This window comes from Xyrauchen texanus, chromosome 4, assembly GCF_025860055.1.
Source record: "Xyrauchen texanus isolate HMW12.3.18 chromosome 4, RBS_HiC_50CHRs, whole genome shotgun sequence".
In the NCBI taxonomy this organism is placed as follows: Eukaryota; Metazoa; Chordata; class Actinopteri; order Cypriniformes; family Catostomidae; genus Xyrauchen; species Xyrauchen texanus.
The window spans coordinates 48,162,803-48,185,819 of record NC_068279.1 but is presented as its reverse complement, the minus strand read 5'-3'; the positions used below and the strand labels follow the sequence as shown (position 1 = coordinate 48,185,819).

Genomic DNA, 23,017 nt, shown 5'->3' with positions numbered 1-23,017 from the left:
AAATTCCATCAGTATGTGGACTTTGCAACGAGAGGGGCTGAACGCGCTTGATCTTGTTTACACAAACATCCCAGGCGCGTACCAGGCGGAGCCCCGCCCCCACCTCGGCTACTCAGACCACATCTCTGTTATGTTAATTCCAGCATACAGACCGCTCGTCAGATGCACAAAACCGCTTCAGAAGCAGGTGAAAACCTGGCCAGCAGGAGCCATCTCTGCTCTTCAGGACTGTTTTGAGTGTACTGACTGGCAAATATTCAGGGACGCTGCAACATATGGCGATTCTACCAACTTGGAGGAATACACAGCATCAGTGACCAGCTACATCAGCAAGTGCATTGATGATGTCACTTTCTCCAAGACCATCACCACACACTCCAACCAGAAGCCATGGATGACTGCGGAGGTGCGCACGCTGCTGAGGTCCCGAGACTCCGCCTTCAGAGCAGGCGATAAGGCAGCCCTAAGAACAGCTAGGGCCAAACTGTCACGGGCAATCAGAGAGGCAAAGCGCGTACACGCCCAGAGAATCCACAGTCACTTCCAGGACACCGGTGACACGCGGCGCATGTGGCAGGGCATCCAGGCCATCACCAACTACAGGACAACATCAGTTGCCTGTGACAAAGATGCCTCCCTTCCAGATGCGCTGAACGACTTCTACGCTCGGTTTGAAGTGCAGAACGACGTGGTGGCGAGGAAGACCACCCCTCCTCCCAACGACCAGGTGCTCTGTCTTACCACGGCAGATGTGAGGAAAACTCTACGTAGAGTCAACCCACGGAAGGCTGCTGGACCAGACAACATTCCTGGCAGAGTGCTCAGAGGATGTGCAGACCAGCTAGCAGATGTTCTTACCGACATATTCAACATCTCTCTGAGCAGCGCCGTCGTTCCAACGTGCTTCAAGGCCACCACCATCATCCCCATGCCAAAGAAGTCTTCAGTGTCCTGCCTCAACGACTACCGTCCCGTCGCACTTACACCCATCATCATGAAGTGCTTCGAGAGGCTCGTCATGAGGCACATTAAGACCCAGCCCCCCCCCTCACTAGACCCACTACAGTTTGTGTATCGTCCAAACCGTTCAACGGACGATGCCATCGCCACAACCCTCCATCTGGCCCTCACCCACCTAGACAATAAGGACTCATACGTTCGAATGCTGTTCATAGATTTCAGCTCAGCATTCAACACAATCATTCCCCAGCACCTGATTGGAAAGCTGAACCTGCTGGGCCTGGACACCTCCGTCTGCAACTGGATCCTGGACTTCCTGACTGGGAGACCTCAGTCAGTCCGGATCGGGAACAGCATCTCCACCACCACCACACTGAGCACTGGGGCCCCCCAGGGCTGTGCACTCAGTCCACTGCTGTTCACTCTGCTGACTCACGACTGTGCAGCAATGCACAGCTCGAACCACATCGTCAAGTTCGCCGATGACACGACCGTGGTGGGTCTCATCAGCAAGAACGATGAGTCAGCATACAGAGAGGAGGTGCAGCGGCTGATGAACTGGTGTAGAGCCAACAACCTGTCCCTGAATGTCGACAAAACAAAAGAGATGGTTGTTGACTTTAGGAGAGCACAAGGTGAACACACTCCGCTGAACATCGACGGCTCCTCTGTGGAGATCGTCAAGAGCACCAAATTCCTTGGTGTTCACCTGGCAGAGAACCTCACCTGGTCCCTCAACACCAGCTCTATCACCAAGAAAGCACAGCAGAGTCTCTACTTTCTTCGAAGGCTGAGGAAAGCACATCTCCCACCCCCCATCCTCACTACATTCTATAGAGGGACTATTGAGAGCATCCTGAGCAGCTGCATCACTGCCTGGTTTGGGACTTGCACCGTTTCGGAGCGCAAAGCCCTGCAGAGGATAGTGAGGACAGCTGAGAAAATCATTGGGGACTCTCTTCCCTCCATCAAAGACATTTACAAAAAACACTGTATCCGCAAAGCAACCAGCATTGTGGACGACCCCACACACCCCTCACACAAACTCTTTACCCTCCTGCCGTCTGGCAAGAGGTACCGAAGCATTCGGGCCCTCACGGCCAGACTGTGTAACAGCTTCTTCCCCCAAGCCATCAGACTCCTCAATACTCAGAGACTGGTTTGACACACACACGTGTCCTGAGTTGCACTTTAAATTACTGTCACTTTATAACTGTCTGCTACCTCAATAACTGCTATGTGCATAGAACACTATCTCATAGTATGTTATGTGTATGTTTTTAGAAACTGTCATCTTTTTGCACTACTGAGTACTGGTCGGCACTGCACTGTGTCTATTGTCCTGTTCATTGTCAGTAATTTGTTGTACTGTCCCGTACTTTGCACATGTTTGCACGTGCACTTTATATAGGTATATATATAGGTATTTTATATAGGTATTTTATTTCGTTGTGTTGTCTCATGTGGTCCTGTGTTGGTCCTTTGTTGTTTTTATGTAGCACCATGGTCCTGGAGGAACGTTGTCTCGTTTCGCTGTGTACTGTACTAACTGTATATGGTTGAAACGACAATAAAAACCACTTGACTTGACTTGTTATAACCTCAATTTCCTTCTTTACCTTAACACAAAGGGAGAAATTGTGAATAAATCTTGTACTAAAAATTCAGTAATTAGCGTACACTAATTAGAATGTAAGATGCGTCCCATATTGATGCTATATCTATTTCATGGTCTATTGCGATTTGTCTCCTTGAAGGCTTTTAAAGTACTCTAGCCGTAGTTTCAATTTGTTCAGCCTGGGCATTAACAACACGTTGTGTAGTTGCATTCTTACTTGTCCTTTGTGAAATGCTTTCTGTGGCCAAATGTAATTTAGTGCGACTGTGCTCAAAAGTGCCTGCTGCTGTTTAGTTTTATCGGGCACTGTGGTTGTCACTGCACAACTTGTCCACTCCATTGCTAATTTAATTCTAACAATTTTCTCTAGTCACAATGAACCCACACTCCGACAAGTACGGCAGCCCATTCTTTGATTTTCCATAATTGGTGACGGATATACAGCCTGCTTGTTTTTAAACTGTTCTTGAGACCAAATATAATTCTGTTGAGTAATATCCTCTCTTACCGATGACCTTACCTCGCCCATAACATCGGATTCTGAATTATCCTGTTGCTTGTGTCTCCCGCTGTCCTCCTGACTAGCATGGCTATTAGCAGCGTTTTGGTTTCATCTTCTCTGGATCTCTTTTAATCAGGAACATCATTTGCTTTATTAGTCAAGGTTTTGAAAAATGTATATAATATTGATAGTCTTTTTGAAATTTTCACTGATATTAGCCCACTAATGTGCAATGATAAGCATCAACCAATGAGAGAGATTTTGCTCTAATTAAGAAAGCTGATTGGTCAAACAATGTATGTGTTAAGGGAAAATAGCAAGGAGTAACCTACAGGCACACCTGCTCTCTCTCTCTCTTTATCTCTCTCTCTCAGCCAAACACACACACAGACTGCCGCCTTATAAATATTGAAGTAAATCACATCTTGGCCATATCGAGGTTTGAATTCAATGAATTGTCAAATTGTCATTAATTTCATCCCAAAAATGTCCAGTTCCATAAAATGTGTACATAAAATCTGATAAATCAATAAGATGATATCATATTGTTTTAAAAATATTGGTATGCCAGTACAAACTAAATACCATGCAACCCTACTTCTGACAGGTAACACGTTGATTGCCCCAGCCACTTCTGTCAAGTGTGGCTTTTGTGTAACATAGCAACAGACAGTATTTCACACAACTTATGTGAAAGAAGTGTGTTCAGGACCATTTCTCTCAGTTTGTGAAACATTCTCAGCAGTTTAGGTGAGAGTATGGTAAAATATGAATTTCATACGGGCAGCAATTTCATTCCCTTAAATATTGGACAATTATGTATTAAACGGGACGGTTGGCAACCCTAACAGTTACTGAATTTAAAATAAATACTTTTAATTAAAGTAATTCAGTGCAATTAATTACATAATCTATAAAGTGTAAATAATAATTTACTTACTCATGCCCTAAAATCAGGAATTTTCTTACTAACGGAGCAATTCAAACTTGAAATGCCACCTCGTTTTAGCGAGTCTCAGTTTGCAGGGGGCAGTAAGCGCAGCTCCAACTGTACACGTAACATGCAGCTCCACTTAAAAAAAAAAAAAGACTGCTGCTCAAAGACAGCTGGACAATGCAGAGTGCATGAGTTTAAAGACATGTAGTTCAAGCTACATTTAAACGCAATGTTTATGGCTAAAGTATTACAATAAAAAGTATTTAAAAACACAAACCACAGTGAGATGGTCAAAAGTGTCTGTCTGACACGTGTCAAGAAGATGCAAAAACATTCCTACAAGTCAGTGGAATTTAAGTCCCCAGTATAAGTGTGTGGTATTTATATTGTTTAATTTCACCCAATTATAAGTTTGAAAAGCTTGTTAAAACATCAAAGATTATTTTATAATGCTACAAACTTCTTTGGACTAAAAAGTTACATTTTAAATAATTGAAATCCTATTGCCTATATATATAATGACACAGTGCAATAGGATTTCAATTATTTAAAATGTAACTTTTATATATATATATATTGGGGCTGTCAATCGATTACAATTTTTAATCAAATTAATTACATGAGGTCCCAATTAATTTATCGCAATTAATTGCATTAAATCGCATATACAAATATTTGCTGAGAAAGCCCCTCAGTATAACAGTAATTCAACATATAATGATGAAATAATTATAAATAGTTATCTTTAAATATAAAAATATATATATATATATATATATATATATATATATATATATATATATACACTCACCTAAAGAATTATTAGGAACACCATACTAATACTGTGTTTGACCCCTTTCAGCCTTCAGAACTGCCTTAATTCTACGTGGCATTGATTCAACAAGGTGCTGATAGCATTCTTTAGAAATGTTGGCCCATATTGATAGGATAGCATCTTGCAGTTGATGGAGATTTTTTGGGATGCACATCCAGGGCACGAAGCTCCCGTTCCACCACATCCCAAAGATGCTCTATTGGGTTGAGATCTGGTGACTGTGGGGGCCATTTTAGTACAGTGAACTCATTGTCATGTTCAAGAAACCAATTTGAAATGATTCGAGCTTTGTGACATGGTGCATTATCCTGCTGGAAGTAGCCATCAGAGGATGGGTACATGGTGGCATAAAGGGATGGACATGGTCAGAAACAATGCTCAGGTAGGCTGTGGCATTTAAACGATGCCCAATTGGCACTAAGGGCCCTAAAATGTGTCAAGAAAACATCCCCCACACCATTACACCACCACCACCAGCCTGCACAGTGGTAACAAGGCATGATGGATCCATGTTCTCATTCTGTTTACACCAAATTCTGACTCTACCATCTGAATGTCTCAACAGAAATCGAGACTCATCAGACCAGGCAACATTTTTCCAGTCTTCAACTGTCCAATTTTGGTGGGCTCTTGCAAATTTTAGCCTCTTTTTCCTATTTGTAGTGGAGATGAGTGGTACCCGGTGGGGTCTTCTGCTGTTGTAGCCCATCCGCCTCAAGGTTGTGCGTGTTGTGGCTTCACAAATGCTTTGCTGCATACCTCGGTTGTAACGAGTGGTTATTTCAGGCAAAGTTGCACTTCTATCAGCTTGAATCAGTCAGCCCATTCTCCTCTGACCTCTAGCATCAACAAGGCATTTACGCCCACAGGACTGCCGCATACTGGATGTTTTTCCCTTTTCACACCATTCTTTGTAAACCCTAGAAATGGTTGTGCGTGAAAATCCCAGTAACTGAGCAGATTGTGAAATACTCAGACCGACCCGTCTGGCACCAACAACCATGCCACGCTCAAAATTGCTTAAATCACCTTTCTTTCACATTCTGACATTCAGTTTGGAGTTCAGGAGATTGTCTTGACCAGGACCACACACCTAAATGCATTGAAGCAACTGCCATGTGATTGGTTGATTAGATAATTGCATTAATGAGAAATTGAACAGGTGTTCCTAATAATCCTTTAGGTGAGTGTATATTCAGATAATTAAAATGCATTAAATTTTTGTGGCAGAAGAGTTAATCATTAATAAGACAATACAAATAACTGCTTTAGAATACAATGTATTGTTTACTACCATATTATTGATCATATGTCAATCATTTGCACACGGTTCACAGCAATCCATTTCACAAGTGAATTTGTCAATCAGTTCGAGATTTATTATGAGGGCTTGTTTAAGGACCCGTCAATTTCAACAAGCGTCAGACATGCTTGTGTAGCATCTTGGGTGCGTTGCGTCATAAACATAATTTTTTTAGGTCACTGTGTCAAGTTAAATATAGTTCAATACTTAGAACACATCTTAAGATCCCTTAGTTCGAATTTGAACACCATCAAGTGTTTGAACGCAAGAACGTGATGCATGTTTGTGTTCTTCTGTCTGCTGAAGTGTTGTTTTGTTCACTGTATAAACTGCACGTTGCCACACATCTGAAATTTCAATTACTGCCCTCTGGAGTAAACAGGTGTTACTACAAGCTTGCATTTCTCAAGAATCTTCCTTATTACAATCCGGGGCATAGCGATTAATTGCATTAATTTTTTAAACACTTTATTTTTAATACAATTAATCGCCTTGAATTAACGCTTTAAATCAACAGCCCTATATATATATATTGTATTATATATTCACTTTGATACATGTTGGGCAGAGGACCTGTCCTTTTTAAGTAAGTAATTCTTCGCCAAAAAAAATATGCAAAGTGGATCAGACCTTCAGATTGGCCAAATGTGAAAACATCTGGTTACAATACAAACGTGAAACATCTATATACTATGACACAACATACAAATTGCTGTGGGAGTCACTTCAATGAAGGTGTAAATAGTGGCCTCTGAGAGAGAAACTCCCTGCTGCTGTGAATTTGCGCAATTGTAAGAGAAACTGTCAGGTTGGATATTAGGAAAAAGTTGACAAAGAAGACAAAGTTGACAACGTTAACTGTGTTTTTGAGACCTGTTTACTGCTGTCCTCAAACGAGTCACACTTGTACTTAAGACACAAGCGTGCAGGATCAGAGATAAAATATAAAGTGGGTTAAGTGGAAATCTTAGCCTTGGGCAGTCCAAGGACCACCCACAGTCTGTTTGCAGTCATCTGATGCATATTGCCCACAAAACCGGCAAGTACTGTTAAAAAATGCACATTCCAGAAGTTGGTGAGCACCAGTTTGCCTGGAAACGATGTCATGTTTACAAGGTACCAGGTTGATACAGTTAGTTTGGGAGATTTGCCAAAGAATGCAAGGTGACTGGCATGAAATCTGTAGATTATATTCAAAGTTTTCACTATTTGTGCTCACTGCGGTGCTGATGTATAGGTTCAGTTCACATATGGAAATGCAAAAGGCGGCTAAAATTGATCTTCGGTCAATTCAGCCTTCTTGGACAGAAGAATATGGTTTTATTTTCAAAAAGATTGTGCATTATGCACTCTGTGTTAAGAATATTTTGTGTGCCAAACATCCAGTTTTCAGTGTCATTTTGAGACAAAGCATGTCAAAAAATATATCAGTGAGTCTGTTAGGAATTCCTTGTCTTGTTTCACTGTTGCCCTCTGTCTGCCATTTTTGTCACCTTTGCATTCCATAGTTTTCACTTTTGTCCCTTGTTTAGCTCCACTGTCTCACTTGTCATTGTTTAGAACTACACTTCCCAGAATCCACCTGCCATCATCACTGCCATTTTGTTCATTGTTTTCACCTGTGTCTCATTCTGTCATCATTCACTGTGTATTTAAGCCCTGCTTTTTGTTCACTCCTTGTCGTTCGTTGAATGTTGTTAACCTGGTGTGTGTGTGTGTGTGTGTTTCCTGCCTGTGTTTTCTAGTTTTATGTTTATTTCCCCATTGAGGGTTTTCCTTTGTGTTTTTTCTTGCTTGTTTATTTAATAAAGTGTAACTGCGTTTAGATCTGCATCTCGTCGTCTGCCTTGCTGCTCAATCGTGACAGAAATGGCAGACAGAGGGCAACAGTGAAACAAGACAAGGAATTCCTAACAGAGTCCATCAGACGTGCTGTGTCCAGTCATGAGAAGCAAAGCAGAACACTCCATTTATTTGCAAAAATAATGTTACTGAAGCAAGTTACCGAATTTCTTCATTGTGAAACATGAAAAGCTATTCACTGATGGAGAATACATAAAGGAGGCCTTTCTCTCTAGTCCAGAGTTTTTGTTTGATGGCTTATCTAACAAAGACACTATCAAATCAAGAACCAAAAATATTCCCATGGCAGCCTGAAGTGTTCAGCATCGCATAGAAAAAATTGGTAGATATGTCAGTACACAGCAAATAGCTAGGTTAAAAGAACAGTGGTATTTAATGTTTTACTTGATTTTTGCAATGGCAACAGATGGAGCTCCCGTCATGGTCAGAAAACAGTGAGTAGATGTCAAGTTAATTGAGGAAAAGGTTAGTAAATTCTATAATGAAACTACACTGAATCATACATTAAAAAAACATCTGTGCAAAAATGTCAAATTAATATCTTAAGACTACAGTTGTGAAGATCATTCACTTCATAGTTAAGCAATCAGTTATAGTCCCTTCTGGAGATAATGGACTGCATGTACAAGGATATTTCTCTCCACTCTGCGGTAAGGTAGGTAAGCTACTGAACGAGTGTTGGTGAGGTTTGTTGATCTGCTTTGACAGTATTAAAGTAAATGGCCAAGAACTACCCCCGAGATGTGTTTTTTGTTTGTTTTTTACTTACATTTCTCACTGATGTAACCAGTGTTGTTCTCAAGTCCTCACTGCTCAAAATTTGAGTCCAAGTCAGCAATATTGTGTCCAAATCGAGTGCAATTCGAGTACCTATTAACTATGTATATGTCCCTGAGTCCCTGTCTACGTTGTAAAATAAGCAATAAGTCAGTGTTTTTGACATTATGACTTTATTGACACACACAATTTTTTTTCTAATGTAAGATCAAGAAATGAATAGCCATGTACAGTTCGCTTCCGCTGGTCTCGCAAGACCATGGAATTGCACCCTAGAGTTTATGATCTATTGGTGCTGAGACAGCACTGTCTGTTGGATGGCATGCTCTGCTGACATTGGCACAGATAAAGATTGTTTGCCTGCAGGTGGTGGCCCCAGGTTTCCCTTCCACCCAACAAATGTTTTCCACTGTGGCTTGGCGCAGCCTCTTTTCCACCTGTTGTTCCTGAAGCTGGGGCCAACACCTGCACCATGGGCACTGCCATAAGGATAGCCCTGGACAAGTTCCTTAGAGTGATTTGTCTCTATGTTCTAAAGTATTTTATTCATAAAATAATCACTACAAAAGAGTGGCTACAATTAATCTGGAAGTGACTATTTTTTTCTTTTGGACAAATGGGATGGAATCGCAACTTTAAGTTAATTTCACAACTTGGATGGAAATATATCTAATATTCTCTTCAACTCATATGTGGATAGTAGCTTTTGATCACCGATTTAATCATATTTGTGTTTGTTGCACTGTTCGTTTTTGCTGTTTTTTGTCCTAAAAAAATTGTAAAACAAATGTGCTGTTATGCATGTTGTGTAAATGAACAGTTCATTTTAAACGTTAATTTTGATATGGCACAGTAGTTTGTAATCAGTTTAGTAATTTGACCTAGCACTTTAGGTCAAAAAGGTTGCCAGGCCCCTGAGGAAGACTTTGTGGTTAGGTTTAGGTTTGGTGTTTGGGTTCAGAGTGAAATTTTGCATACCATAGTTTGTTGTATGGGAGGATTTTCAGGACTATTTTCAAACTAAATTGCAAATTGCATTTTGCCGTTTGCATTTTAATTTACTAAAATGTACAAAGTCTGCCAAATTTCAATTGGAAAAGCAATGCCCTTTGCACTTGCATTTCCGATGCCTTACAGAGAGACATTTGTCAATCAGTTTTGGGGGTGGGAGTTTATAATGTGGGGAGTGTTTGTATTTGGAAGTGACATCAGTTAAAATAGACCACATTTTAGAGCACCTGCTGCCTTGCTGTTGATGGCCAAGAAGGAGATGTGCATTTGTGTACATTATTTAAACTTTCCACTAAGGATGGGAGATAATGCTGCGTGAAGATTTTCTGTAAAAAAATGAAGAAAAAAAAAACAAGCTAGTGATGTTACATAAAACAGCTTGTGTATCGAGTATGTAGCGCAATTTCCAATGAAGCCCCATATCAAAGCATTGATTGGATTAAGTGATGAGCTGTTTCCTTACAAAAGTAGTGTATTCAGCATCATGAAGCATCTTCTCCATATCCATTCAAAAAGAACATCCTCTTGTCTCCTCGCCAGTATACCACCCATAGAATGTCTATGGGACTGCTGTGTTACGCTGTTCTATGCTAACTTGTAGGCTCCCCGGTTAGAAGGGCTCTGGCCTGACTGTGCAGTCCTGTGAGCGCATCAAATTTAAGTCTGATTAGAAAAGGCTTTCATATTACATGATTATATGTCCTGTCTTACAAACAGTATAAAAAACACAAAATAATTAGAATACACTATTTAATTGCTTCAATCCTGTTAGTCATATTTATTTATTATCATCCTTATTATTATTACATTGCATCATATTCACTCTTATTGAAATGTATTGCCACAATTTAATGTGTGAATCACATTATCAGAAGCTTAAAATGAACACACTTAGTGTTGTAAGGCTTTTATTTGTGCATTATGGACTAAAACTTTAACAAGCACTCCATCCAATGGAGTTGCGCACCCGAGTTTATGACTGCTTTATATTTTACCAACCACTGGATGGTTTTCGACACTCCCGAGCCTTTGTAACTTTCCCCCGAAACACTAAGCAGAGCTTTCTCCTATCCCTAGTGGAAAGTTTAAATAAAGTAATGTACACAAATGCACATCTCCTTCTTGGCCATAGACAGCAAGGCAGCAGGTGCTCTAAAATGAGGTTGATTGTGACTGATGTCACTTCCAGTTACAAATGCCCCACAGTAAACATCCCCAAAACTGATTGACAGGTCTCCATATAGCATCGGAAATGCAAGTGCAAAGGGAATTGCGATTCCATTTGAATTTTGGCAGGCTCCATACGGGACGCAGAGGAAGTGAAATAGCAAACGGGGTAATTACTATTGCTTTTTCAATATGACAGGGGCCATAACTCATAAGACTTTGCTTTTCCAATTGAAATTTGGCAGACTTTGTAAGTTTGTGTAAATGAAAATCCAAACGGTAATATGGAATTTGCAATTGCATTTGGATTATGTCACAATTTTTGGGTCCACAAATACAATTTGCAATTTGGTTTGAAAATAGTCCTGGATATCCTTTCATATCTTTGATTTGTTTATTTTTCTCTATGGGAGTAAATGTCATAAAAAAAATTTGTGCAAGTCATTTCTCATGAGATCAGGTTGTAACTTTGCACATATTTCATATGTGTTACACTGATGCGCTATAATTTGAATGACTTTTTCATGCCAGTCTGGTATTTTTGTATCTCCACTATTTTCTGATAAAACCATCCCCAAACGACAAAATAAAACAAATTTGGTCTCTTTAATTGTCTATCAGATGGTAGCTTCCAGTCTAAGTGTGTGGTTCTTCCAGTCTATGCCGAACGTCTGGCCATGCAAAAGGATTTAGTAGATGTTCATTCTAGTTTTAGTACTTTCTGCTTGCATTTATTAGCTTGTGTCAAAATAGAGGGCTTGGACCTTTTGTTCCATACATGTACAGAGAGAGAGAGAGTGTTTTTTTTTTTTTTTGGATGCTGGTTTGCTGGTGTCCCCAATAGGCTTCTTAACAATGACTTAACCAGCAAGATTTTCTTGGTCATCCAGCTTCATATAGAAGGACCACTCTGTTGACCTGCATTTTTTGCTGTTATGCTGGTCTACATTTATTAGCATGGACCAAATTGGAAATTCCTGTTGGACTAATCTGGCATTTTCAACTAAGTTGATGAAGATATGGGCCTCATCTTGACTAGACTCAATGGATTTAACTCAAGCAGACAAGCCATTAGAGGGGGAGGGTCTGCTTCAACATCTGGGAATCATCAAGACCCCATAATAACCTTAGATTCCAGAATCCTGCCCCCCTTCCCGAAGTTCACTTGTGAATTTCTCCATCCATCCCATTGCTTGCAAAACCGACTGCTTGGAAAACACACCCTTGCACTTTTGTTCCTGCTCTCTCTCTCTCTCTCTCTCTCTCTCTCTCTCTCTCTCTCTCTCTCTCTCCTCCTATCTCCCCAGCTTCTTTTCTCAGAAACCGGCACCTGCTTCTATAACTGAAAGAGGAGAAAAAAGAATGGTGAAGGAGGGGTAACATCAGTCTTGGATAGGATAAGAGGGTAGTTTTAGTCTGTTGGGAGAAAATAAAAAGGGAAAGTATTTTGGCAGAGGACACATAAGGACAACAAGACCATCGCCCATTAGACATGATCTCTTAGGTATGCATTAGCCTTTAGTGCTGTCAATTGAATACAAATTTTAATCAAATGAATTATGTATGCAGATTAATTAACAAAATTAATAACAACTATTCACATAAAATCAATATTTGCTGATAGAGGCTTCCAAATAAATATAATTGAACATTCAATGATTAAATAATTAAAATTATATTTAAATAATTATAAATATAATATAAATAATACATGTAATAATTCACATAATTAAGGTACATTACATTATTGTGGCAGACGAGTAAAGCATTGATAAGACAATACTAAAACTGGCTTTAAAAGGCAATATATTGTTTATTTCCATATTATTGAACATAAGCCTATCACTGGCCAACAGTTTAGAGCACTTCATTTTGCCATTGAATTCATCAATCTGTCCGAGATAGATGCATTATCAGGGCATTTCAAAGAAGGGGTTTGTGTAAACATGTTAAGACAGACACTTTTGGAGCTTCTCACTTTGTTTGTTTTGTGTCATGAACAGCCATATCTTTGCTTTCTGCTGTCAGTAAGATGGGTTGATTTCTGTACAGCTGCGCATTGCCTGAACAGCTCAGTTGTGCTTACTGCCCCCTGCTTATTGGGACTCAAAAAACATGAGGGTAGCACTTCAAGCTTGAATTGCTCTGATGGTACAAATATTCCCTATTACTATCAAGAGGAATTAATTGCAATAATTTTTATTAACATGCTATTTTTTATATAATTAGTCGCACTGAATTAACAAGTTAAATCCAAAGACCTAATTTGTATGTACTAGACTCTTGCCTTGTTGAAGAAAATAAGAGTGGTGCTTGCCAATACAAACCTTACAGAGTGCTGATTGTGGTTGCCAGGGTATTGCTAGCTGGTTGGTGGAGTGTTCTGGGTAAGACCCCACCACCACATCACTACGATATCCCTACATATGAATCAGGTCCCTTGTCAGTTTTTCTCATACACCAGGTGAAATTGGTAGTACGATCTCTTAGAATAATAGTGCACCTCTTCAATAAGTAGCACAATGTGAAGTCAGTAGTACAGTGTGAGCAGTAATGTTTATAGTGATTTTTGCTTTAGCAATTGGCATTAATAAAAACAAGGCAAGCACAAACTGCAGGTATGAATCTTGTGTGTTTGAAAAATCAGAAATTTGTAGATTGCTCACGTGTGCAATTTGTAAGTGAGATGAGGAAAGTTTGACTTGGTGAATATATTGGAGGAATTCTAGCATAAGCATCAACTCATAAGTTCACTGCAAGAGACAGTTTGGCAATCATAATGGTTTATGCTGTAGAGTTGAAAAAATTAATAGGAAATCTTTCAAAGTTGGCTTGTTAAAGCCTTGCTGGAAAGTTTAAAATGGTTTGAAGGTTAATTTGATTTGTGCAGGATATGAGCAGGCCCAAACTGAAACTGTTCCCCGTCTGTCGCTCACTTCGACATTGTGTCGAAGAAGCGACACAAGGGATCTCTCTTGAGAGCCTCCTGCAAATTGGCAGACAGAATTTGCATGTCCTGCCCCCGGACATACGGGTATAAAGGAAATGTGTCAGTCCATTCAGAAATTTTCTTCAGAACTGACGAAGAGACCTTCAGAGACCAGTCAGTGAACCTGCAAGTGCTGCCCCGGGAGGAGGCAGACACAGCCCCTTCGTTGCTGTGTCCAGTACGCACCCTGCGCACTTATGTGAAACGCACGCAGAGCTTTAGACATTCTGAGCAGCTCTTTGTCTGATTTGGTGGACAGCGGAAAGGGAATGCTGTCTCCAAACAGAGGCTTTCCCACTGGGTGGTTGACACCATAGCATTGGCCTATAACACCCAGGCCGTGCCCGCCCTCTTGTGGGTTCGAGCACACTCAACGAGAAGTGTGGCATCCTCGTGGGCACTGGCCAAAGGCACCTCCTTAGCAGACATATGCAGAGCAGCAGGTTGGGCAACACCCAATACCTTTACGAGATTTTACAATCTCAGGGTTGAGTCAGTTTCATCCTGTGTTCTCTCAGGTCCGATCCGGTAGAACTCGGTAACGAGGTAACAACTGACTGGGTGTACTGCTTGCACCTAGTGCCTTTTCCCTCCACTGAGGTAATATCGTGCGCTCTTATCCCAGGAGATCCCACTAACTCGTCTCCCTGGATGACTCCTCCCTAGCCCTCTGGCTCACGAATTCAGCAGAGGAATTCCCCGACCAGACCCACTAATCTACTCTGTACTTGAATATGTGCTCCACAGGTCGGGCCCCTGTGTGGATTTGTCCCCTTGTATGAATTTTCTGAGGTACGGTCCCCTTGCGAGTGGACCCACGTCTCCCTTGGGCAGTCTCCGCTGCCCCCCCGTTCGCCGTGTTTGTAGCAACTCCTCCCTCCCAATAAGGTAGGATCTGCCACCTCATTCTCGGCTCCTCAGGCAAAATCCTGAATGTACAGACGCATTTCCCTCCCTTTACACCCGTATGTCCGGGAGCGGGACATGCAAATTCTATCTGCCAATTTCTCATTGGCCTTTTCTCAAGTTCAGAGCAGTGCGAGGCTCTCAAGAGAAACCCCTAGTGTCGCTTCTTTGACACAACGTCTAACAGTAACCTACATGTTTTTCATTCACACAACTTAAACATTTCCCCCACCCCTTTCATCATTGTTTACTAAATGTTTTGGCTAATTATGGTATACTTTCATCCACCAATAAGAGTAGAGTACTCTTTGCCCCATTTAACACATTTTATCATGTATAAATCTCTTCCACAGAATTCTGTAGATTTTACCTCAAAATCAGTGTTGAAAATTAGAAAAGAAATTCAGCAGATTTAGGGCCTGTCTTAATCGGCTGCGTTGCACATGTATCTGTTTGTCTTATGTTTTATGTTGTTTTAAGTTGAGTTGAGTTTTACATTAATGTTTGCATTTACTGTTCAGCCGGTTCCGCTTCCTCCTTGCCCATCCTTTAACTGTTACAGTGGTGCCGAAACCGGGGAAGGAGGAGGGACGCGTTGTCGCGAAGTCCTCGCCGAGGCCACGGCTGTCTGCCTGGGGATGGAGGGGGTCGCTGCTGGTCAGCGAGAGCCGGAGGAACTGTGGCCATCTGCTGAGAAGGGGAGGAGAGGTTCCATCTGCCAGGGGCCGGAGGACTCACTGCACAAGCTGGCGTCCGCCAGAGGGCGGGGAGCGGTTGAGGACCAGGTAACAGCGTGTCCAGGAGTCGGCAAGCAAGTTCTCCTCTCTCTCCTTTCTCTCTCTGTGTGTCTCCGCTTGCCCTTTCCCTCTCCCCACACCTCCCCTCGGAGAGCGAGATAAGGGGCAGCCGGAGATGCCAGTTTGAGAGAGGCATCCACGTTGCATATGTGTCTGTTTCTCTAATGTTTTAAGTTGTTTTAAGTTGAGTTTTACATTGAACCTTACGTTTACTGTTCAGCTGGTTCCCGCCTCCTCCTTGCCCATGAAGTCTCCATTCTCCATACATTAAATCCGCTTACGTGTAATAAGTGTGCACTGCTTCACAAAATCGGTTTCATTGCTAGGCTGTGCAGTCCAGTCGAGCGTGTATCTCCCGGAAATTTATATATGCCAATTTTAGCCACAGGAAGTGGGGGAAAACACAAGTAAAATTTCAGGATATTGAATTGCATTAAACAGTCAACTTTGAATCACAGAAATGAATGTGTTATATTTCCCAGCTCTAGTTCAGCTCTAGTTCTAGTTTTGGGGGCTTAAGCAAATATTTGTGTGGGGGCCCCTGTCCGTATGTTTGCAACACTACCTGGCAGATCGGGGCCCTAAGAAATTTGCTTTGTTTGGACTGGCACTGCCTAACTCATATGTTCCCATATGTCTATGAGTGACAGCTTGTGCACAAAATAAGCTAGGCAGGCCTGATTATTTTTTTCATTAATTACAAAACCAAACAACCCAAACCTGAAGTCATACTTTAAAAATGTACCCGAACCTGAGCCAGTTTCTCTTTGGTCCCAGGTCAGGTTGCAGACCTCTGCCACAAATTGTTATGGTTAGACGACTGGGTCCGAGCATCTGTGAAACAGTAAGGCTTGTGGGGTGCTTCCAGTCAGCAGTGATCTGAGGAGGGACAAACCACAATCCAGCAACAGGGGGTTGGGCACCCAAGGCTCATCGATGTGCAAGGGCAAGGAAGGCTGTCCTTTCTGGTCAGAAGGTCTACTGGTCCGATGAGTCCTGTTTTCTTTCACATCATGTGGACTGCCGTGTTTGTATGCGCCGTTTACCTGAAGTGAGGGCACCAGGATGCACTGTGGGAAGATGACAAACTTTAGATTGATTAGTGTACATTGTCTAAGCATTATTAGACACTATATATACAGATATGAAAAATACTGAATGTTTAAGTTTAATTTGCTGAAGTTTAAAATCTCAAAACTATTATTTTCTTTGGCTTCCGTTCAGTCTCTACGATTATAACTGACAGTAGCTTGCTGAACAGTCAGGTCATTTTCACGTACACACTGGGTCTCTCTCAGGCGGTTACGCTTTTGAAACGGGTTCAAATGAAAGGCAGTGAGCATATAACATTGTTAGAGTTATAGAGTTTGTTTCAGCAATTACTGCATTATTTTGATTATTTTAGCTTTTTTTCACGAAAAAAAAAACATTAATTGCAGAAATTGATGCTTTACATTCCCAGTCCTAACAAATACATACAAAACTTTTTCAATACTAAATTATTCACATTTACATTTAAAGGTATGTGTTGAACCACATGCAGCTGAGGTGTATAAGACAAGTGGAGCCCATTGACCAAATCTTCTGTGTCTGTATTAATTGTTGTGACAGTCTAAATGAGCTGTGCCCAAATCCAAAGTAAAAAAACAAAACACTTTTTAACACACACACACACACACACACACACACATGTTGTGTTTCCATGTTTTATGGGGACTTTCCATAGACATAATGGTTTTTATACTGTACAAACTTTATATTCTATCCCCTAAACCTAACCCTACCCCTAAACCTAACCCTCACAGAAAACTTTCTGCATTTTTACATTTTCAAAAAACATAATTTAGTATGATTTATAAGCTGTTTTCCTCATGGGGACCGACAAAATGTCCCCACAAGGTCAAAAATTTCGGGTTTTACTATCCTTATGGGGACATTTGGTCCCCACAAAGTGATAAATACACACACACACACACACACACACACACACACACACACACACACACACACACACACACACACAATCACCTTGTCCAGTTCCTGAAAAATCTTTGATTTATGTGTGGCTGCCATTAAGAGAGGAGAATTAAATCAATTGCCTATTACCACACTTAGCTAACTACAGGCTGTCAGCACCTGAAAGTGTTCTTTTGAAAATATAAGGCTGATCTGGGACTCTCTCTCTCTCTCATTCTCTCTCTCTTTCACACACATACACACACATGTTGGTGCAGCTATCCTAAAGAGGACTCTCCATAGACATAATGATTTTTATACCATATGAACTACAGTTCCCCGCCTGTCGCTCACGTCGATGTTGTGTCGAAGAAGCGACACTAGGGGTCTCTCGAGCACCGAATATACCTCTGATCTATGAAAAAAGGCCAATGAGAAGTTGGCAGACAGAATTTGCATGTCCCACCCCCGGACATACGGGTATAAAGGTGGGGAAATGCGTCTGTTTTATTCAGAATATTTTCTTCGCAGCCTATGGTCGTGTATGCAGTGAGCTGCGAGTCACACACCTGTTCCTCTACCTCTGAGCGATTACTGAGACGATCTATCCCCTAAACCTAACCATCACAACAAAAAAATCTGCATTTTTACATTTAAAAAAAAGCATACCTTAGTATGTTTTTTTTAAATGATTAGAATTATGGAAACACTAGCAATATCCTCATATCCCACATTTATAGCATTATACCCTTTGTATACCCTTTACCTAAAAAATTTCCTTGTAAACCACCTAAAAACTGCCCACACACACTAAGTGAGATTCTAAATTAGAAAGCCCCCACCCACAAGATGCCGCCCATGCCTAAATCCACCACTGTCCTCTTTGGTAAGAAAATTTTATCTTTTCGCATTAATATTTTATAATTGAATGTGTAATTAGAATTATTTTCACATGCAAATGAGCTTGTGATTCACTGAAAATGTTTGCTGCTCTTCACCGATAGTTGTGAACCAGCAGCAAACCTTTGGAAACAATAAAGAGTTTTTTGTAAAGCTCATTTGCATGTGAAAATAATGAGTGGTTATTTTCAGTAAGTTTGCTAGAACTCTCGAATTTTGTCAGCGCACATGCAACTCACAATGCGGACCAGACTTGATGCCGATAGTCAAAAATCTGGCTATGTGAGACTAAGCCCAATCCAAGATCATCTGATGTACTTTTATTTAGATGATATTTCTATGTCCTTATTAGTTCAGTTACCATACCACATTCTCTCCATTTGGAGTTTATTCTAGTTGTGTTGGGTGGTCACTTTAAACTGGCATGTTTATTCCTCTGGAAGCAAATCCTGGCTATTAATGACTATTAAAATACTTGAATAAAATATGAAACAATGGGCACCATCTGTTATGGTTACCCTGTCTTGTTTCACTGTTGCCCTCTTGTTTTCCATCTTGTCACTTTTGCACTTCTTAGTTTTCACTTTAGTCCCTTATGTAACTCCATAGTCCTCTGTTAGCGTTCGTGTTCCCTGTCATTGTTTTCACCTGCCCTCATTAGTTTGCCGTTTGCTTCTGTTAATCACCTTATTATCTTGTTTGAGTTCTGTTCTTTCATTGGCCCCTTTTCCCATGTTTGTGTATTTATACCCCGTGTCTTTGTTCAGTCTTCGTCGATCGTCGTTTGATGTCAACCTGGTGTGTGTTTCCTCCTCGAGTCCCCTGTTGCTTACCTCGTGTTTAATTCGCTATTTTATGTTTCATTTCCCCATCGTGGGTTGTTCCTTTGTGTTTTCCTGTTTGGTTCACGTAATAAAGTTCAAACTGCGTTTGGATCCGCATCTCCTCGTCTGCCTCGTTACTCAAGCATAACAGAACGATTGATACCCCCATGGATCCAGCAGTTCAACGTGCGAACTACCATCTGCTCTGCTTAAAGCAAGAGGACCGCCCTATTGAAGACCACATCCACGACTTCCTGAACCTGGCGAGTGTCTCAGACTTCCCGGACTCAGCCTTGGTGGCCTTCTTTAGGGGCAATCTGAACGCGGCGCTGAGGGAGCGGTTGCCACAGGCAATGCACGGCTGGACGCTCTGCGACTTCCTGGAGGCGACTAGTTTGCGGCTCACAGCTCACCGTGGGCGTCGTAGAGGAGGAGGACCCTACCCCTCCACCCACTGTGGAGACCCTTCAGCTGTCCGGGACTCTTCCTGTCACGCCTGCCCCGGTCTGCAAGCCAGAGCCCACGCCTGCCCCGGTCTGCGAGCCAGAACCCACGCCTGCCCCGGTCTGCAAACCAGAACCCACGCCTGCCCCGGTCTGCAAGCCAGGGCCCACGCATGTCACAGTGAGCGAGCCAGCGGCCACGCATGTCACAGTGAGCGAGCCAGCGGCCACGCATGTCACAGTGAGCGAGCCAGCAGCCACGCATGTCACAGTGAGCGAGCCAGCGGCCACGCATGTCACAGTGAGCGAGCCAGCGGCCACGTATGTCAGTGAGCGAACCAGCGCCTACGGCCTCTACCATCAGCAAGCCTGAGCCCTCGTCAACCACGGCCAGTGAGCCTGAACCCACGCTGACCAGGAACAGCATCTCAGCCTCCCCAGTCGCATCAGCCCGGAGGAAGAGGAGAAAGGGAGTGGTCTCTGCGCTCCAGCCTCTGCCTGCCGCAGCCCCATGCCCGAAACCCCCCTTGACTCTGCCCTCAGCGCCCGGCGAACCTAAGCCGGCACATACCACGGTAACCCAGCCAGAGCCAGTAGCCTCAGACGTCAGTGAGCCAGTGCCGTTAGCCTCCGACGTCAGTGAGCCAGTGCCGTTAGCCTCCGACGTCAGTGAGCCAGTGCCGTTAGCCTCAGACGTCAGTGAGCCAGCGCCTGTAGCCTCGACCGTCCCAGAGCCAGCGCCTGTAGCCTCGACCGTCCCAGAGCCAGAGCCAGTAGCCGTGACCGTCCAAGAGCCAGTGCCAGTAGCCATGACCGTCCAAGAGCCAGTGCCAGTAGCCATGACCGTCCAAGAGCCAGTTTGACCGTCCAAGAGCCAGAGCCAGTAGCCGTGACCGTCCAAGAGCCAGTGCCTAAAGCCATGACCGTCCAAGAGCCAGTGCCAGTAGCCATGACCGTCCAAGAGCCAGTGCCAGTAGCCATGACCGTCCAAGAGCCAGCACCAGAAGCCTCGATCGTCCAAGAGCCAGCACCTCTCGAGTCTCCCAGGGCTCCTCCTCCCAAGCTTTCCAGAGCTCCGCCATCCGAGTTTCCCGAGCTTTCCAGAGCTCCGCCATCCGAGTTTCCCGAGCTTTCCAGAGCTCCGCCATCCGAGTTTCCCGAGCTTTCCAGAGCTCCGCCATCCGAGTTTCCGAGCTTTCCAGAGCTCCGCCATCCGAGTTTCGAGCTTTCCAGAGCTCCGCCTTCCGAGTTTCCGAGCTTTCCAGAGCTCCGCTGTCCGAAGTTCCCGAGCTTTCCAGAGCTCCGCTGTCCGAGTTTCCCGAGCTTTCCAGAGCTCCGCCCTCCGAGCTTCCCAGAGCTCCGCCTCTCAAGCCTCTCGGGCCTTCTAGGGCTCCGCCTCTCAAGCCTCTCGAGCCTACCAGGGCTCCGCCCCTTGAGCCTTCCAGGGCTCCGCCTCTCAAGCCTCCCAAGCTTTCCAGAGCTCCGCCCTCCGAGCTTCCCAGAGCTCCGCCTCTCAAGCCTCTCGAGCCTTCCAGGGCTCCGCCTCTCAACCCTCTCGAGCCTACCAGGGCTCCGCCCCTCAAGCCCCTCGAGCCTTCCAGGGCTCCGCCTCTCAAGTCTCTCGAGTCTTCCAGGGCTCCGCCCCTCAAGTCTCTCGAGTCTTCCAGGGCTCCGTCTCTCAAGCCTCCCAAGCTTTCCAGAGCTCCGCCCCCTGAGCTTCCCAGAGCTCCGCCTCTCGAGCCTGCCAGGGCTCCGCCCCTCAAGCCTCTCGAGCCTGCCAGGGCTCCGCCCCTCAAGCCTCTCGAGCCTGCCAGGGCTCCGCCCCTCAAGCCTCTCGAGCCTGCCAGGGCTCCGCCCCTCAAGCCTCTCAAGCCTCCCAGGGCTCCGCCTCTCGAACCTCTCAAGCCTTCCAGGGCTCCGCCTCTCGAGCCTTCCAGGGCTCCGCCTCTCGAGCCTTCCAGGGCTCCGCCCCCCGAGTCTCCTACGGCTCCGCCCCAGAGCCTCTCGAGCCTCCTGCAGCTCCGCCTACGGGGCCTCCTGCAGCTCCGCACCCAGAGCCTCCTATGACTCCGCCTCCCGAGACTACTCCGGCTCCGTCTCTTGATCCACTCAAGCCTTTGACGGCTCCGCCCTCCGAGCCTCCCGAGCCTCCTACGGCTCCGCCGCTCGAGCCACTCAAGCCTTCGACGGCTCCGCCCTCAGAGCCTCCCAAGCCTCCTATGGCTCCGCCTCCCGAGCCTCCTCCGGCACCGCCTCTCAAGCCACTCAAGCCTTCGACGGCTCCACCCTCAGAGCCTCCTACGTCTCTGCCCCCAGAGCCTCCAGAGTCTTCCTGGTCTCCGCTCCTAAAGCCTCCCACGGTGCCGCCTACCCCGGCTCCGCCTCCTGAGCCTCTTTCAGCTCCACCTCCTGAGCCTCCCTCAGCTCCGCCTTCTGGGCCTTCTGAGCCATCACCTCCCTCGGCTCCGCCTCAGAGGTCCTCCTTGGCTCCGCCTCACGCAGCGCCGCCGGCCTCCCCTGTGGCCACTCCATCTCCTAGGCCACCAAAACCGGCCTCTGTTCCGTGGTCACCTCCCAGGTCCCCTGAACCGGCCCTTGGCCCACGACCACCTCCCAGGCCACCAAAGCCGGTCTCTATCCTGTGGCCTCCTCCCTGGCCTCCTCCCAGGCCTCCTGACCCGGTCCCTGTCCTGTGGCCTCCTCCCGGACCCCCTGACCCAGTCCCGTGGCCTCTTCCCAGGCCCCCTGACCCTGTCCGGTGGCCTCCACCCAGGCCTCCTGACCCTGTTCCCGTCCTGAGACCTCCCCCAGGCCTCCTGACCCAGTCCCCGTCCAGTGGCCTCCTCCCAGGTTCCCCAAACCTGTCATCGCCCTGTGGCCAGCTCCCAGGCCTCCTGCACCTACCCTTGCCCGGTGGCCAGCTCCCAGACCATCGAAACCTGTTCCTGCCCAGTCGATGCCTCCCTGGCCCCCTAACCCTCGTCTCCACTTGTGCCCCTGTGGACTGTCTCACCTCCATTTGTGCCCTCGTGGACTGTCTCATTTCCCCCCCGGACTTCCTGCCTGCCCAGTGTGCCCCCCTGGTCTGCCTGTCTGCCCGTCTGCCCATGTGCCCACTTGGACTGTCTGTTTGCCCCTGGTGCCCACATGTTGTTCTTGTGGGTTTTTGTCTTTTGTTATTTGTTGTTAAGGATCGTCTGGAAGCCGATCCTTTAGGGGGGGGCTCTGT

At 44.7% G+C, this 23,017-nt stretch overlaps 1 pseudogene; it reads right to left on the bottom strand.

Moving 5' to 3' along the window:
- Nucleotides 1-23,017, bottom strand: part of LOC127641536 (uncharacterized) — an 86,591-nt pseudogene that overhangs the window by 49,208 nt on the left and 14,366 nt on the right.